The sequence below is a fragment of the Cryptomeria japonica genome, chromosome 8, assembly GCF_030272615.1.
Source record: "Cryptomeria japonica chromosome 8, Sugi_1.0, whole genome shotgun sequence".
In the NCBI taxonomy this organism is placed as follows: domain Eukaryota; kingdom Viridiplantae; phylum Streptophyta; class Pinopsida; order Cupressales; family Cupressaceae; genus Cryptomeria; species Cryptomeria japonica.
The window spans coordinates 582,012,506-582,031,201 of NC_081412.1; positions in this window are offsets into that span (position 1 = coordinate 582,012,506).

An 18,696-nucleotide genomic window follows, 5' to 3' on the forward strand; every position below is an offset into this window, starting at 1 on the left:
ACTAAAGCCCAATTCTTCCAGTACCCTATCCATTATCCAATGCATATTTTCCATCCTTCCATCCCTTTGATCCAATCCTTTGCATAAATCCTTTCCTTAGTTCTATCTCATTTTCCATGTCCTTATCCTACCAACGTCTTTGAGCATACTTTCAAAGGTCATGGTCCATTTTTTTCAAGGCTACTATCCAAATAAAAATATGCTTGAGTCCTTCTTCCATCCCATATCGTGTGTCTATCATCTATTGAAAAAGTCAAAATCCAAAAAAAAGTGAAAAAGTAAAAAAAAAAAAAGAAAAAAAAAAAGAAAAAAAATAATTCGTTCACTGGTGAAAACCTGGCAAACAGGCGCTTTGGGCAAGTACCATGATGAAAACCTGGCAAACAGGCATCATGCGTAATTTATGAACTTCTTGCACATCACACTTGGGGGCAAGTTTTATCCTATCATATCCTTTTGTCCCTCATTGTTCCATTATCCTATCGAACCCTTGTCATTACCCTTCATATCCTATTGTCCCTCATGTCCAATTTTCCCTTTCCACTTTTGATCTTGACAAGGCTGAGGATCATCATGAGCATCATGCATCTTGTTTGCAGCTTTTAGTCTATCATAGCTTTTGGTCATTTATCCATTTGCTTATTATAACCTTGCATCCATATTCCTTACCTTATTGCAACTTTCTGCCACTATCCCTTAGCCAATCCCGACCTTCAGTCCATGTCCCTTATCCATTCTTGGTCTTGCTTATCCTATCCATATCTTATCACTATCCATACACTCATTTTCATTCCTTGATCTTGATCTGACATAAGGACGTAAAATTTAAACATGGTTTCAAAAACCTCTTGACATGTCCCTCATGCCATGTTCTTGCTTTACATTATCATATCCAGTCTCTTGTCCCATCACGCAATAGCTCTTGGAAATTGCATCTGCGTTGTCTCCATAATAAAAGGCCTTTGTTTTCCCTCTATCCACCATCATTTCAGCAAGCCTATTTATTCACCTGTCATCTTCCTTGCCTTGCTAGACACTTGGGGGCAAAATCATAAAAAATTCAAAACGTCCTGAAAAAGATCATACAAGTTGAAAAATGTCCTGAAAAAATCTCAAAAAAATCTCAAAATGTCCTGAAAAAAAATCTCTTAAAAATTGAAAAATGTCTTGAAAAAAGTCAAAAAAATTGAAATAAGGTCCTGAAAAAATTCCTAAAAATCAAATAAAGTCCTGAAAAAACACAAAAAAATTGTAAAACTCCAAAAAACCAAAAACATGCATTTTTGCAATAAAGTATTCCCTTTATGCATCGACAGCTCACTGAGCATCCCTCCAACGACTCGCAATCAAACACTGTGCTTTAAAATCATGCTTTAACCAGATGAGCTTTTTCAATCAAAACCAAACATTCAAACTGATCCAAACTGTCATATCAATCGAATATCAGTATCCAAATCACTTGTCCTTGTTCCTATTATCATGGGTCTTATACAGGGTGTGGTATACTCGAAACCAGATTGTGTCCTATCTTAGACGGGGTACCGCATGTCCTGAAACCAGACAGCATGATCGTCCTATCAGCACTTTCAACTTTTGACAACGAAGATCTAGATGTTTGTTTGATTTGTTGGAATTGGTGCATCTTATCTTTTTATTGATTTATCTTTGGCTTCAATCATGTTCCTATGTTGCTCGATGATGTCACTGAGTGATTTAGAGTGACCGGGATGGCTCATGATCCTTTTCTTTTTTGATTGTGATTGTCATTTGTTTGTGATGTGTCTGTCTTTTGCAAAAAGGGTTGCATTTCAGCTCTGGCCTTCAATGCCATGATGCTACGCATCCATTTTGCTACATTAAATAAAGGTTCTCACCTACAAAGTGCATTATTGAAAGCAAGTTTTTCTTCATCTCTAACTATCCTCTGTCTAATTTCTTCTTACTAACATTTCTTCTGTCAGTCTTGGCAATCTGTTTGCTCCTATCATTTTCTATCATTTTTTATCGATCAATTGGCCTCTTTTCCACATGTTTCCGGCCAATTCCTCGAGGGGGCATGCATATGTCATTATCATTGTCTGGGGCATTTTCGTTATTGTTCTTTGAAACAACGCTTAAAATCGCATTGTCTCAAAGAGGGGCAAAATGTAGACACCCAAAAATGGTCAACGCTTGCGAAGTCATACTTTAACAATTGTGCATTGCCTCATTTTAAGTTTTTGTGTCGCATTAACATTTCTCCTATGATTCGCACTTGATTTTTATCATTTGTGAGCATCGAGTCATTCTTCTACATTCTTCATTCATCTCACCTTCGAATTTGGTCTTGTCGACAACAATCTTCAATCATGATTTTGGGTCGATCTTTGTCCTTGTCAATCTTGTCATTTTGTGATCAATTTTGCTATTGATCCTTGTCCTCTTCAATCATGTCAATTTGGATCAATTAGTCATTGTTCCTCATCAATTGGCGCATTTTATCAATCAAATCATTTATCACATTAGTCATTTATCAGTCCAAAATCAAAATCATGATCGACATTAATTATCTTCAATCAAGACCTAATTGTCATTCTCGCATTTCTAATTCATCTTCCAAGGTTTTATGATTTATTCATTTAATCTTGTTTGTCATTTCTTCCTCTAGGATTAATAAATTGTTTATTTATCCTAAGTCTTCTCATTACAATTAAATGTTCATTTAATTGGCTAATTATTCCTCTTTGTAAATTAATTAATAAATGACAAATTATTAATTAATTTACCTAATTTCATTATTTCCTAATTCCTATTTTCATTATTTCCTAATTCCTAATTTCCACCTATTTTCTAATTTGTCAAATTTAATTTCCACCTAATTAAATTGTCTTTAGTGCTTCCTATTTTTGTGCTTCGTGTGTCATACTCTTGACATAGCAAGATGTCATAAGGTTCTAGTCCTCTAAGCTTTGCATTGGCAATATGTCATAATTTATGACATAGAAGGTGTCATAACCTTCCTTTTTCCATTCAATTTTCCCATTTTGAAATCAATTGCCTCTAATATCCATTTCATGCTAATTTGATCTTTTTCTCCAATTTATCTATAAATTGGATGAATTTCTTCACTCAAATCCCCTTCGAATCCTTGATCCTTGATTCATGAATCCGAATTTCTATCAAACTACCGAACTTTCGTTTCTAGTACTCTTGAGCTTTTTGCTTTCAATTGTGTGAGCACTTGTAGGTGAGATCCACAAACCCATTGAAGAGGAAAGAACAACAATGGAGCCGCATGGAAGGAGTATTCAATTCATCATCTGGTTTGCATAATATTTCATTTTGAATGCTTTGTTTTGATGCCTCTATTGAGTGTGCTTAGAATTAGGTTCATTTCAATGAGTGTTCTTTTGATTGAGCTATTATGTCTTATGTTTTGATTGATCTACTTATTTTGATGATTCCTAATTTCTATGCTACAGGTTGATGAGAGAGAATACCAATCAATGATTGGTAAGTTGCATTATGTAGTGCATAGCAGACCGGATATTGCACATGCAGTTGTCATTACTACAAGATTTCAGAAAAGTCTAAGAGAATCCCACTTGGTTGCAGTCAAGCAGATTCTCAATTATCTGAAAGGAATAATTGACTATGGGTTATGGTATCCATACAATAATGATTTTAACCTGAAAGTGTTCACAGATGCTGATTGGGCTGGTAATGTAGATTACCAGAACAACACAAACGATGGTGCATTCTTCCTTGGTGGTAGAGTGGTCTCATGGATGAGTAAAAAGTAGGGTTGTATCTCTCAGTCTACAGTGGAAGCGGAGTATGTTGCAGCTTTTATGAACTGCACTCAAACAATTTGGATGAAGCATGTATTGAATGGCTTCAAAGTTCCTGTATCTGAACCGGTAAGTATATTTTGTGACAACACTAGTGCAATTAATATCTCCAAGAATCCGGTTTTACATTCTAGAACCAAGCACTTTGAGCTTAAGTATCATTTCTTGAGGGAAAAGGTTCAGAACAAAGAGATTGCACTGGAGCATATTTCCAGTAAGGAGCAGTTAGCAGACATATTCACCAAGCCTCTCCCAAAGACTACATTCATATACTTAAGAAGTGAATTAGGGGTACTGCCCCTTCAGGAGGAGAACTAAAAGCATATGCTCCACATCAGTCAGGTATTGCATAGTCAAATTTATTTTGGATTGATGTGTTGAAGGATGCTACTCCTTAGGGGGAGCAGCATAATGGAATAGGGTAGCTTGTGCCTCCACTTTGGCATTATTGTCAAAGGGGGAGAAGATGTGAAGTGAAGCGGAGAAGATATCTACAGAAATTGGGGGAGATGTGAAGCGGAGAGATATATTTGTATATTGCCATCAATGCCAAAGGGGGAGATTGTTGGCATTATGTGAACTGATATATGGACATAATGACATTGTTGTATGTTGTCATTGATGTCAATATGATGAAGAGGTGTGAACTGGCATATGTGAGAACTGGTATAACACTGTGAACCAGCATATGTGTCAAAGTGAAGTAGTGTGCTTGTTCATGATGAACCAGCATATGGAAGTATTGTATGACTACCAGTTGGTAGTATCAACCTTAGGGTTTCTAGTTTATGTGCTTCAAGCCTGTGTGGCTCAACCGATGATATTGTGTGATGAGCTAGCATTGTAAAGAAGAATAGATTGTGTTGCCACACAAGCCTATGTGCGTGAAGGATCTTGCATGAGGGAGATTGTTCCTATCTACCTTAGGAATGTGCGAAGTTTGTAAAATAGTGATAACATGTGGTGGGTTATAAATCAGTGGAAATGGATGATGGAGAATGTCTTGAGTGTGGATCAAGATCTGCTGCATTTAATGCAATGTGCTCAATGGTCAGGATTGAACTATTTGAATTCCTTAACCTAACAAGTTTAGGGTTTAGGGTTTATGCTACCAACCTATCTGTTTTCCTATAAAGTCAATGTTGTGTCTCTTTCTGAGGTTGTTGGCAAAAGTTGTGTGTGTATCCAAGAGAAGGGATACGTGATTCTTGCTAGACCAAAAGGAGAAAAGTGATACCCGCAGAGTGGAAGTGCAGAAGGTGAAGAGGAGCTTAAGCGGATCTGCATTGGCATTGAGTGTTGTTAGCAGATCATTGTAATACCTATTGATCTCTAACCACCTCAATAGTTGGAAAATCCCTTAACAGGGTAGCCTTAAATGGCTTGCTGAAAATCCTTTAACAGGGTAACTCAAAGCTACTGATTTTGGAATCCTTTAGCTATTGAGTTCTTGAAATCCTCTAACAAGGTAACCTTTAACAAGGTTTAACCCTTACCGGGTATTGTAGCCATCCCTTAACCAGGTGATCTCTAACAGGATCGGTTCCTAGAAGAACCTTTTGTAATGTCTCTAACCGGACAAGGCTCCTAACAAAGTAGACTTCTAAAGAGTTCAAAAACAACTTGTGGGTATTCATCCCCACTGTGGTTTTTCCCAGTTGAGTTTCCACGTGAAAAATATGTGTGTCATGTGTGATGCTTTTATCTTGTGATGCTTTGCTATTGTCTGTCAAGCATATGATGGTTCTGTGTTTTATGCCTGTCAATAAAACATGTTTAACTAGCGGTTATTATGGTTAGATGATAGATTACTTGTTTATGCATAAGGGTGAAATGGTAGCGTAGTCTTGAGTTGAGTGAAAAGCTAAGTGAGTAACCGCTTAATGCTTGTCTCAGACATCCTTAGCTTTACCGGTTGCACTCTATTTCAAACCGGTGTCACTGTATGCCAGTCATTTGAAGTGTCTACTGTCAAACCAATTTTGGACTGTATTTTTGTCTGTACTGATTCACCCCCCCTCTCAGTACCAGTTTGGTACTATTCACTCATCATTAAGTTATCAACGTGCTGAGTGTATAGTACTTTGCTGATCAGTCACCACATTTCAACAAAAGGTAGGTAAGCAGCCTCAAATTTTAGAAGAGCCTTCAACTAAAAGAAAGTAGCTACGTGAAGAGCCAAAGAGGGAGACTCTAGTAAAGATTATAGACATTAAAGAAGCTAAAAGATTCAAGAAACATGAAGAGTAGTAAGTTAGTTGTTTTCATGTTAACTACCATTCATCATCTCCATATTCCCCACTATTGGTATAACTAATGGAGATGATGATGAGATGAGAAGATGATGATGATGAGATGATAATATGATTGGATTGTTTCCATAACTGATGATGTTGAGATGTGAAGATGATCGGTAAAGTTGATATGATCAAGATATGATGTCAAGGGAGATATTATTGTCTTGATTATGATGCTATGTTGTTTTATGACTTTATTTGTGTTTTCATTGATGGAAACCATGTTTGTTGAGTCATCTAAGTCATCTAGACCTACCAGTATAGCCTAACTGGTAGTGAAACGGGTTGACAACTAGGTAAGTAGGAACAATGAGATGATCAAGAGATTGGTATAGATGATTAGAGAATAGTTAGACATTGTGATTTTATAAGAGTGTTGAAGATAGGAAGGATCACCTATGTTCCAAACCGCATCAATAGATTTGAGGTATTGAGTGAGTTATAACTGACTGTCACAAACTCTATAAAGAAGAATGAATACTGGTGATAGATCTTTAACTGGTAATGATTTAAGGTTTGGTAGTGGATCTTATCATGTTCATAACTTAGTGATGGCATGTCATAATCCATGTGTAACAATAAGATGGTATTTGATTGTGTACAAAGATCGGATTTCATGGGAAATAGTGAAGTGATTAGCAGAATGTGACAAGGGTTTGATTGTTTATTAGATCAATGTGTGATGATCATTCAATGATGGAAATCATTTAGAAATTTGTTGTAATGATCTATTATGATCTATCATGTAATATTGTTGATGTTATTAGGGTTTGTAGCCACCCTAACTAAAAAATTTATTTAGGGCTAGCTTGAGAAGGGTTTTAGTGTCGGTGGTTTTGAGAAGAAGGTATTGTTGAACCAGATTGAAGTGTCTGCACATGTGTAGCAGAGTTGAGCTGAAAAGGACCTGTACTAGCAAGTAAGGAAGTGTTATAATTAGATCATTTTACATGTTGTTCCCTAATAGTTACAACAATTTGCAATCCCTTAACTGTGTAGACTTTAATAGGTTGATATTGTAAATCCCTTCACTAGGTGGCTCACTAACTTGAGTTTAAAATCCTCTAGAAAGGTTAATTCTAATAGGATAGAGCTTCTAATAAGGCTAAGGTGAAATCCCTTGACCAAGTGAGTCCTTACTATTGGAAACCAGTAACACTGAGAGGGGGGGGTGAATCAGTGTTATACTGGAATAAAAGATTTTAGCCTTAACAAAACATACATACACCAACCGATATAAATAAAATTGAAAGAAGTAATGCAACCAATAAGAAAAACACATAAATGAGAAACATAACACAAAAAATTATATGTGGAAAACCTCAAAGTGGAAAAACCACGGTGGGATTTGTGACCCACAATATCAATTCACTGGCCATATAAAGAGATATTACAATATATGATGGGCCTATACTTGCAGGAAGGCTTATAGCCTAGAGCACACTGCTCATCACAAAAGGAGCCTCACTAACTACATAACATTCCAGACAATAATCTAGAGAAGTGTGAACTACTTAATACAAAATCTCCTATGCTTGAATGCAGTTCTAGTTTAAGCTTTGTCTATTCTGGTTAAAACCCTAAACCTTAGTATTTGAATAACCCTTACAATGAATTCCTCACAAACATAGTCTCTCTGATATATTTTGCATTACATTATTATTGGCATATGTGCAGAGTTTGATGACATGATGGTGCGTGTTGTCATTGATGTCAACATGTTGAAGTGAACTGGTATATTGAAGTAAGCAAACTGGAAAGAGAACCAGTATGATGGTATGAAGTGAACTAGTATGATGGTATGAACTAGTATATGCAAAAAGGTGAACCAATATGTTGGAATGTGAACCGGTATATGCAAAGTTTGTATCGGGGTTTCTGGTTGATGCATTCCAAGTCTGTGTGATTCGACCAACGACATCTTATGATGAGTTAGCAATGAAATGAAGATCAGATTGTGTTGCCACATTAGCCTTGTGCGCATGAAGAATCTTCTTGAGGACATTGCATGAAGAAGATGGATTCTATCCACCTTGGGAATGTGCAAAATCTCAGTAAATGATGGAGAGGACATGATGGGTTATTAGCTTCCAGAAGCCGTGAAGAATAGATGATGGAGAATGTCTTGAGATTTGTTCAAGATTGTTTTACTCTATGCAATGTGATTAAACGGTCAAGATTGGACTGACTGTATTGATAACCTAGATGCTTACGGTTTTAGATTTTGGCTACTGACCTAATTGTTGTCTATAAGGTCGATGATGGTTTTTATTTGAAGTTGTTGGCAAATGTTATGTGTGTATCTAAGTGAAGAGATACTTGATTCTTGCCAGACCAAAAAAGTGAGTAGAGATCTATAGAGTGTGATTGCAAATGTAAAGGAACTGAAGTGGATGTGCCTTGGCATTAAGTGTTGTTATCAGACTAGTGTATTACTTGTTGACTTCTAACTATTTTAGTAGTTGTAAAATCCCTTTACTAGGTAGCTTTAATAGGGTGACTCAAAATAATTGAGTTCTTCAAATCCTCTTGTGAGGTAAACTTTAACAGAGTTTTAACCTTTAACCGGGTATGTAGCCATCTCTTAATCGAGTGATCCCTAGCAGGTTCGGTTCCTAGCAGAACCTATTGTAAAGTCTTTAATCAGACTAGGCTCCTAATAGAGAAGACTTTTGAAGAGTTCAAGAACAACTTGTGGGTATTCATCCCCACCATGATTTTTCCTAGTTGGGTTTCCACGTGAAAAATCAGTGTGTTATGTATGATGCTTTTTCATGTGATGTCTTAGTGTTTTCTGTTAAGCGATAATGCAAGCTCGTCCGGTGGTCATTATATTTCTGATGTATTACTTGTTTAAGAATATGGGTGAAGTGGAAATGTTATATTAGGTTTTGTGATGATCTAAGTGTTACCAGTTTATGACTTTTACAGTCACTGTCTTTTATCGGTATTGCCTTGATTTAGAACGGTGATGTTGTTTACCAGTTAGTGCAGTCTTTGCAGTTTAAGTTGTTAATGAATTTTTTGTCCAAAATGATTCATCCCCCCCCTCTCAGTATCTATTGAGTATTTACTATTCATCATTATTCATCAATTGGTATCAGAGTGGTCCTCCAGGTCCTCTGTGTTATAAGCTTAACTGCTTGAGGAAAAGATCTTATTCTAATGATGAAGAGGGAAGGTCATAAGTTCAACAGAGATAACTTTAAGAAATGGAAGGACAGAATGAAGATCTACATTAAAACCATGGGTGCTCAATACTACAACTATGTTGAGAATACTTATTTTTTCCCTACCGGTACTCTCACCAATGATCAAAGAAGAGAAATTCAGGAGAATGGGCAAGTCATGGAAGCTCTTATCAGTAGTCTATCTAATATTGAGTTTATAAATGTTCAAGACAAAGACAATCCCAAAGATGTATGGGATACTCTAGAGTCTATCTATGGTGGTGATGAGCATGTGAAGCAAGCTAAGGAAGAAATCCTTAGGGGAAAGTTTGAAGACATGCAGATGGTTGAAGGAGAGACTAATCAACAATATGGGATAAGAATTAAAACTATTGTTGGAGACATCAAGAGTGCAGGAGGTACAATGGATGATTCCACCGTTGTTAGCAAAGTTTTGAGAACCTTATTACCAGTCTATGCAGTAAGGGTTGCTGCTATTCAGGAGTTGAGATCTATTGACAAGACAAAGGTATCCCTTGATTCTATTATTGCTAAGCTGACCGCATATGAGATAAACAGTTATGATGGTAGTGTTCAGAAGAATGATTCAGCCATTAGAGCATCAACTGCACTATCTAGAAATGGAAAAAAAGTTAGTACCAGTTGTGAACCTAGAAAATGCAGGGATATGGATGATGAGGAGATCCTGATGGAGTTTGAAGCTCTTCTTGCCAAGAGAATTCCTAAGGGAACTAGAAAATAAAGAGGTAAGCTTCCTTTGAAATGTTTTTCTTGTAATAAGATAGGACATATTGCTATCAACTATCCCAACAGTGATAATAAGGATAAACTGGAGAAGTTCAAAAAGTTCAAAGGAGGAAATAAGAGAAACTATCTTGTTGCAGTTGATGAAGGTGTCACTGATGATGAATCAGAAGATGAAGAAAGTGAAGACATAGTGTTTGTAGCCATTAAGGAAGGTGTCAAACAAGAAGGCTCTTGTCTCCCGCTTTGATAATTCTAATGAGTAGATTATTGACAGTGGTTGCTCTCACCACATGATTGGTGACCGGAGAAAGTTTTTGTCTCTAGAAGAGTATGATGGAGGTGTAGTCTGATTTGGTAATGATGCACCATGTATGGTAAAAGGAAAAGGTTCCATCTCTCTAAATGGAAAAAGTAGTGCTAATAATGTGTATTGGGTAGAAGGCCTCAGGCATAACCTTTTGAGTGTTGCCTAGCTTAATGATAAAGGACTCACTCTAGAATTCAAAGATGGAGTGTGCAAAATAAAAGGAAAGAGTAGTGAACTGATGGCCACTGGTATGCAGACCAAAGGTAACTTATTTCAGTTAAATACAAATATCAGTCAATGTCTAATGGCTAAGTTTGATGACAGTTGGTTATGGCATAGGAGACTCTGCCATGTAAATTTTGATAATATTGTGAAGGCTAGTAAGATCAAGGCAGTTAGAGGATTGTCTGTGCTGAACAAACTGGAGAATCCTTTGTGTAGAGAATGTCAACTGGGGAAAATGTCTTCCTCAACCTTCAAAGGTAAATCTTTCACAGCAGATAATTTACTTCATCTTATGCATACTGATTTGTGTGGTCCTATGAAAACTAGAAGTGTTTAGGGAGATAGGTACTTTATGATTCTTACTGATGATCTCTCAAGAATGATGTGGGTCACATTCTTGAAAGACAAGTTTGAAGCTTTTGGAAAGTTTAAATCCTTCAGAGCACTAGTTGAAAAGGAAAGCGGTAAGAGGATCAAATGCCTTAGAAGAAATCAAGGAGGTGAGTTCACTTCTGGAGAATTCAATATGTACTGTGAAGAGAATGACATCAAGAGGAAACTACTTGCCCCCCAGACTCCACAACAGAATGGCCTAGCAGAAAGGAACAACTGGGCTATAGTTGAAGCTGCTAGAACGATGTTGATTCAAGGGAAGGTTTCTCACACATTTTGGAGAGAAGCCGCGAGCACTGTAGTTTACACTATGAACCGGATACTCATCAAGAAAGGTAAGGATAAAACTCCTTATGAGTATTGGACTGGTAAAATTCCATTAGTAAGCTACTTTAGAGTGTTTGGTAGTAAGTGTTATATCAAGAGAAGTAAGCACCATAGCAAGTTTGATGCAAAATGTGATGAGGGAATATTCCTAGGGTATTCCACCAAGAGCAAATATCTCAAGTGTTTTAACAATAGGACTCAGAGAATTGTTGAAAGTATCAATGTTAGAGTTGATGAAACCTCTGAGAAACCTAAGGAAACCAACAGTGAGTGAGCGGTAGATGAACCGGTTGTAACCTTCTGGCAACTGGCTAGAAAACAACCAAGTACAAGTAACAATGCTCCTACACCAATAGATGCTGATGTAGATGAAGATGAAGATGAGGATGAAGAGGAAAAGCAAGAGGAATCAACCAAGATCATTCCTAGGTATGTAAAGCTGCATCATGATCCAAAGAAGATCATAGCAGATAAGGATGTAGGAATACTAACAAGAAGAAAGGTCAGAGAGAATTCTTGCATGATTTCTGAATTTGAGCCCAAAACATTTAAAGAGGCACACAAAGATGAAGATTGGATTAAGGCTATGGAAGAGGAACTTGACTAGATAGAAAAGAATGGTACAAGGTATTTGGTACCTAGATCTAAGCACAAAAATGTTATTGGCACCAAATGGGTTTTTAGAAACAAACTGAATGAAGATGGCATAGTGGTAAGAAACAAAGCAAGACTGGTATGTAAGGGATATGTTCAAGAAGAAGGAGAAGACTATGAAGAAACCTTTGCTCTAGTAGGTAGATTGGAAGGAGTTTGAATGCTTCTTGCATATGTAGCCTTCAAGGGATTCAAAGTGTATCAGATGGATGTAAAATCTGCATTCCTGAATGGAATATTTGAAGAGGAAGTGTATATAGAGAAACCAGATGGGTTTTCCCTATCATAAGATAGTGATATGTTGTGTAGGCTACATAAAGCCTTGTATGGATTGAAACAAGCACCTAGAGCATGGTATGAATGTTTACACTACCATCTTGTGAAGATTGGATTTAAAAGAACAAGTGAAGACAATAATATCTATCTGAAGTCAAAAGGAGATCAGATTATGATCTGTGAAGTGTTTGTTGATGACATAATTTTTGGTGGAAATGACAAGATGAGCCATACATTTGTAGATGAGATGAAGAAGGAATTTGAGATGTCACTAATCGGAGAGATTAAGTTCTTCATTGGACTACAGATTCAACAAATGAAAGATGGTATCTTTATCACTCAATCTAAGTATGTCAAAGAGGTGTTGAAGACCTTTGGCATGGAAGACAACAAACTGGTTGGTACACCGATGATGACCGGTTGTAAATTGTCAAAAGAAGATGACACGACATTGGTAAATGAGAAGGAATACCGATCAATGATTGGTAAGTTTCACTATGTAGTACACAACAGACCAGACATTGCACATGTAGTGGACATTGCTGCACGTTTTAAGAAAATTCCAAGAGAATCCCACTTCGTAGCAGTCAAGCGGATTCTTAGATATCTGAAGGGAACTATAGATTATGGATTATGGTATCCATACAGTAATGATTTCAATCTCAAATTGTTTACCGATGCTAATTGGGTTGGTAATGGTGACAACTAGAAGAGCACAACCGGTGGTGCATTCTTTCTTAGTGGTAGACTAGTCTCATGGATGAGTAAGAAGCAGAGTTGTATCTCTCAGTCCATAGTAGAAGGAGAATATGTAGCAGCATTTATGAACTGCACTCAGACAATTTGGATGAAGCATGTATTAAGTGGTTTCAAAGTCCCTATATCTGAACCGGTGAGTATATTTTGTGATAACACAAGTGCAATTAATATTTCCAAGAATCTGGTATTGCATGCTAGAACCAAGCACTTCGAGCTCAAGTGTCATTTCTTGAGGGAGAAAGTTAAGAACAAAGAGGTTGTATTGGAACATGTTTCTAGTAAAGAGCAGTTAGCAAACATATTCACTAAGCCTCTACCGAAGGCTACATTTACCTATTTCAGAGGTGAATTAGGGGTGATGCCCCTTCAAGAGGTGAACTAAAGGTATGTGGTCCACATCAGTCAGGTATTGCATTGTCAAATATTTTTAGGATTGATGTGTTGAAGGATGCTACTCCTTAGGGGGAGCAACACAGTAGATCATGGATGTTTATGCCTCCACTTTGGCATTGTTGTCAAAGGGGGAGAAGATGTGATGCAGAAAAGATATCTACAGTATTGAAGACATATAGTATGGAAGAGATTGGGGAGAAGATGTGAAGATGTAGAGATATCTTTGTATATTTCCATCATTGCCAAAGGGGGAGATTGCTTGCATATGTGCAGAGTTTGATGACATGATGGTGCATGTTGTCATTGATGTCAATATGCTGAAGTGAACTGGTATATTGAAGTAAGCAAACTAGAAAGAGAACCGGTATATGCGAAAAGGTGAACCGGTATATGCAAAGTTTGTATCGGGGTTTTTGGTTGATGCATTCCAAGTTTGTGTGATTTGGTCAACGACATCTTATGATGAGTTAGCATTGAAATGGAGATCAGATTGTGTTGCCATGTTAGCCTTATGCGTGTGAAGAATATTCCTGAGCATCTTGCATTAAGAAGATGGATTCTATCCACCTCAGGAATGTGCAAAATCTCAGTAAACAGTGGAGAGCACATGATGGGTTATCAGCTTCCAAAAGTGGTGAAGAACGAATGATGGAGAACATCTAGAGATTTGTTCAAGATTGGTTTACTCTATGCAATGTGATTAAATGAGCAAGATTGGACCAACTGTATTGATAACGTAGATGCTTAGGGTTTTAGGTTTTGGCTACTGACCTAATTGTTGTCTATAAGGTTGATGATGGTTTTCATTTGAAGTTGTTGGCAAATGTTATGTGTGTATCCAAGTGAAGAGATACTTGATTCTTTCCAGACCATAGAAGTGAGTAGAGATCTATAGAGTGTGATTGCAGATGTAAAGGAACTAAAGTGGATCTACCTTGGCATTAAGTGTTGTTATCAGATCAGTGTATTACCTGTTGACTTCTAACCATTTCAGTAGTTGTAAAATCCCTTTACCGGGTAGCTTTAACAGGATTTTTGTAAATCCTTTAATAGGGTGACTCAAAATCATTGAGCTCTTCAAATCCTATTGTGAGGTAACCTTTAACAAGGTTTTAACCTTTAACCTGGTATGTAGCCATCCCTTAATTGGGTGATCCCTAGCAGGATTGGTTCCTAGCAGAACCTGTTGTAAAGTCTTTAACCAGACTAGGCTCCTAACAGAGCAGACTTCAGAAGATTTGAAGAACAACTTGTGGGTATTCATCTCCACCGTGGTTTTTCCCAATTGGGTTTCCATGTGAAAAATCAATATGTTATGTGTGATGTTTTTTCATGTGATATCTTAGTGTTTTTTGTTAAGCGGTAATGCAAGCTGATCCAATGGTCATTATATTTATGATGTATTACTTGTTTAAGAATATGGGTGAAGTGGAAATGTTATATTAGGTTGTGTGATGATCTAAGTGTTTCTAGTTTATGACTTTTACAGTCACTCTGTTTTACTGGTATTGCCTTGATTTAGATCGTTGATGCTATTTACCAGTTAGTGTAGTCTTTGCAGTTTAAGTTGTTTATGAAGTTTTTGTCCATACTGATTCACCCCCCCTCTCAGTATCTGTTGAGTATTTACTATTCATCATTATTCATCAATTACATCCATAATCTTATACATCCATCTATATATATCTATTACAAAATGATCTTATCAATCTCCCCTATATACCCTATACAGATTTATGCCTTATGTCGGCTTACACGGATATATACAATATTGTATTTACATGTCAGCCATATAAAATAAATGAATAAGCATTAAGACAAGTTACTAATGCCGGATCTAAGATGTGTCAGCCTCCAATACCAATGACCTTTACTATAACATGTTAGCCTACATTGTTGGTTACTGAGGAAATATTCTGACTTGTTAGTGCTAGTGTTGGTGCAAGTGTAGAGTGTGTGAAGTGTCTACCAGTACACCATATGAAGCCAAAACCCAAAATCATGTTGCCATCAATGACAACACAGTGAAACCTAACCAATAGAGTGTCAATTGCCAACAATCTCCCCCTTTGGCATTAATGGAAACACTCATGTGAAAAATGGTCATGGTTTCAACTGTTCATCTTGCCCTGCTCCCCTTGAGCTGAATATGCAAAATTCTCCAATACTCCAAAATTCTGAAAACTTTATAACTCCCCCTAATGTATGAAACCCTTCATTCTTTTTCACATGTATACTACTGCCCCTTTGACATCAATGCCCAAAAATTGTAAAAGAATGTCAAAGAATAATAATTGTACACTAAATACCTCCAAAAATGTCTTACCGGAGCTTGACCAATTTCAAGATTTCCGGGTAAGATTTCTCCAATAACTCTATATAAGTATCCTAGGTAGTTTTGAATGTGTCAAAGATAGATACAAGTCCACTCAATAAATATGCAAGTGATTCCTTCTCAGTGACTTCTGTCGGTGTGGGATTACCAACCATATCCATGCATTCCCTCTTATGTACACCAAGTGAATCCAATCTTGGACTCACCAAATCTCTAAGACTTTTGGATCTCTTAATGATCTTATCTCTTTCCTTTTTAAGAACATAAATCTGATTCTCCAAGATCAAAATTTTTCCATCAATAGATGTGGTTAGCGAAACTAGTCCATCAAAAGAGTTAGCAATACTAGCAATTTTGTCCTGTACTTCTTTTATCTTTTCATCTACTTTTGTTGTAATAATCTCTATATTGCAACATACCCTGTATATATTAGTACCTTGTTTCAAGGAATTTTCTATCAAAATTAGTTTCTCCTCAATCTTTTTCTTCTCTATCTCAATAATCTAATCAAAAGCGAGTCTCCTAGCCAAAGTGAATTTTTCAAGTGCTTGTCGGTTAGAGATCTGTTGTAATGATAGAAAATCTTTAGAAATGTGCTTTGTTATTGTCTTACGCTTTCTAGAAGGGCTCGCTTCATTCTCAATCTTACATTTTGGGACCAATCTATGCAAAATCGTTATGGATTGATCTATAATCCCCTTATCTATGGTTCCTTCCTTCATTAGTTTCTGAGCAGCCATCATCATTAGCTCTGTGGGGCTCATCTCTTTCCTTTTTTACTTTTCTACTAGAGAAGTGTCAATTGTCAATAATGATGTGCTAGCAATTGGTTCCCTACTGGATTCCCCTGTTCTCTCTAGTGATTATCTTTTAATGCCTCCTCACTTTCATCGGTGGCTTCGCCACTTGGTGTAGTCTATACAACTGTTGGTTCCTCTCTAGGAACAGTATACTCAACCTATACATTAGTATCTGGAGGACAAGTGTCCTTAATGTCAGTGTCTTGTACAATGTTATTAGTAATAACAGGTGTTACAATATGTGTCTGTACATTTGTGATAGCCGGTGGCTCAATATCCACAATCTTGATATTCTTCAAAACTGTGGGTGAAGTACCCACAATTCCTTTACCTTTCCCTTCAATTGGTATACCTATAGTGTCTGTTTTTGTTTCCAGTGAAGTGAAGAATCCTCTATGCTCTCCCAAATATTTTATCCAACCCTTTTGTGTTTCCTTTATTATCTCATTCATCCTTCCTAACATTAGGCTAGTTATTCCATGTTTTTTGTTAAAAACCTTTCTATCTATAGCCTCAATTGTCTTCTCCATTTCATTTGGAGTTATAGAGGAAACATATAGCTAAAAGTTCTTGCATCTTAATGTGTTTGTCTTCTTTCATTGCAAATAACCTTCTAGCATCTAATATGTTGTATAGCTCTGTCGGTATTTGATTTTCTATTTCAATAAGTGCTTTCTGTTGGCATTTTGATGATGTTTTGATTGCCATTTATGCACATACATTTTCTTGATGTATGAGTTATGCTCAACTAGTAATTGTTCCAACCGGTATTGTGTATTATTGAATGTATAGTCTTTAGACTATCGATGTTTTGCAGAAAATGGTTTACCGGTCACAAGCGGTATGAAGACTCCAAACAGTACGAGGTTCCCAAGCGGTTCGAGGAGCTCAAGCGGTACGAAGGAACCAAGCGGTAGTTAACTTTTGATTGGAACACTACGATCTATCAGTCTTCATTTTTGAGAACCGGTAATCGGTATATTGTATTAACTGGTATTACTCTGTGATGAGTTACCAACCAGCATTTCTATAATGTTGATGAGTTATCATCTACCAACACTTTGGCGGTGATTTTGTGTCATGTTACCAAATGTGTCTAGATGCACTGAACCTAGGAACTTGTAGTCTAATCCTATTGGACTGACATGAAATTAGTTTCATTTATAAGGACATCATGTCTAGGGTTTGCATGTGATATGTGTGATGTGTGAGACATAAAAGAGAAAAGGTTTGCATGTGATATGTGTGATGTGTGAGACATAAAAGAGAAAAGGTTAAGTGTGATCATCGTAGAGAAGATTAGGTCTATGTGAATAGACAGAGTGTGGAGATATTGAAGACTGAAGTAATTCTGAAATGCATTAACAATGAGCTATCAAGGATCTAACTAAGCATACTGTGCTATTATCTAGATCATTCACTTGTTGATTACTAATATCTTTGACAAGTGTGAAACCCTTAACTGGGTAGGCCTAGCAAAGCCTTTGTAAATTCTCTAACAAGGTGGTTCACAACTGTGGATATGAAATCCTTTAACAAGGTAGTCCTTAATAGGACTTATCTCCTAACAGAGATCTAGATTCCTAACAAGATCTTTTCTGGTGAAGAAAATTATATGACCTTAATCGGTTTGGTTTCTATTCTACACATAGTTACTTGTGAGTTTCTGCTCATCGTGGTTTTTCCCATTTGGGTTTCCACATCAAATATCTTGTGTTATGGTGATTATGCTCTTGTGGGTGAATGCTTTGTTTTCTATTTGGTTTGCATTTATCTTAACCAGTTTATTAGTGAATCTATTGTACCGATTATCTGCTAAACTGTTTAAAAGTTTGTTTACAGTATTTTTGGTATACTAATTCACCCCCCCTCTTAGTATTCATCAATTGGTATCAGAGAAAACCTTTCTATAAGTCTAACCACTTGGAAGGAGATATGGGGGAATACAGTGTGAGGGAACTTACTCATCGTCTCGCTCAAAATGAGAGAGCCTATGATGAACTCAAATTCCATTATAAAGCCTCTCTGGCCAAAACAAGAGAGCATGCTGAGAAAATAATGGAACTTATTGAAAATAGCTCTTCCGATGAAGCTGACATGGATGCCTTAGTTGAAGAAGTTAAAAAACTAAATGCTGACTATCAGAATGTGTCAAGAGCTTG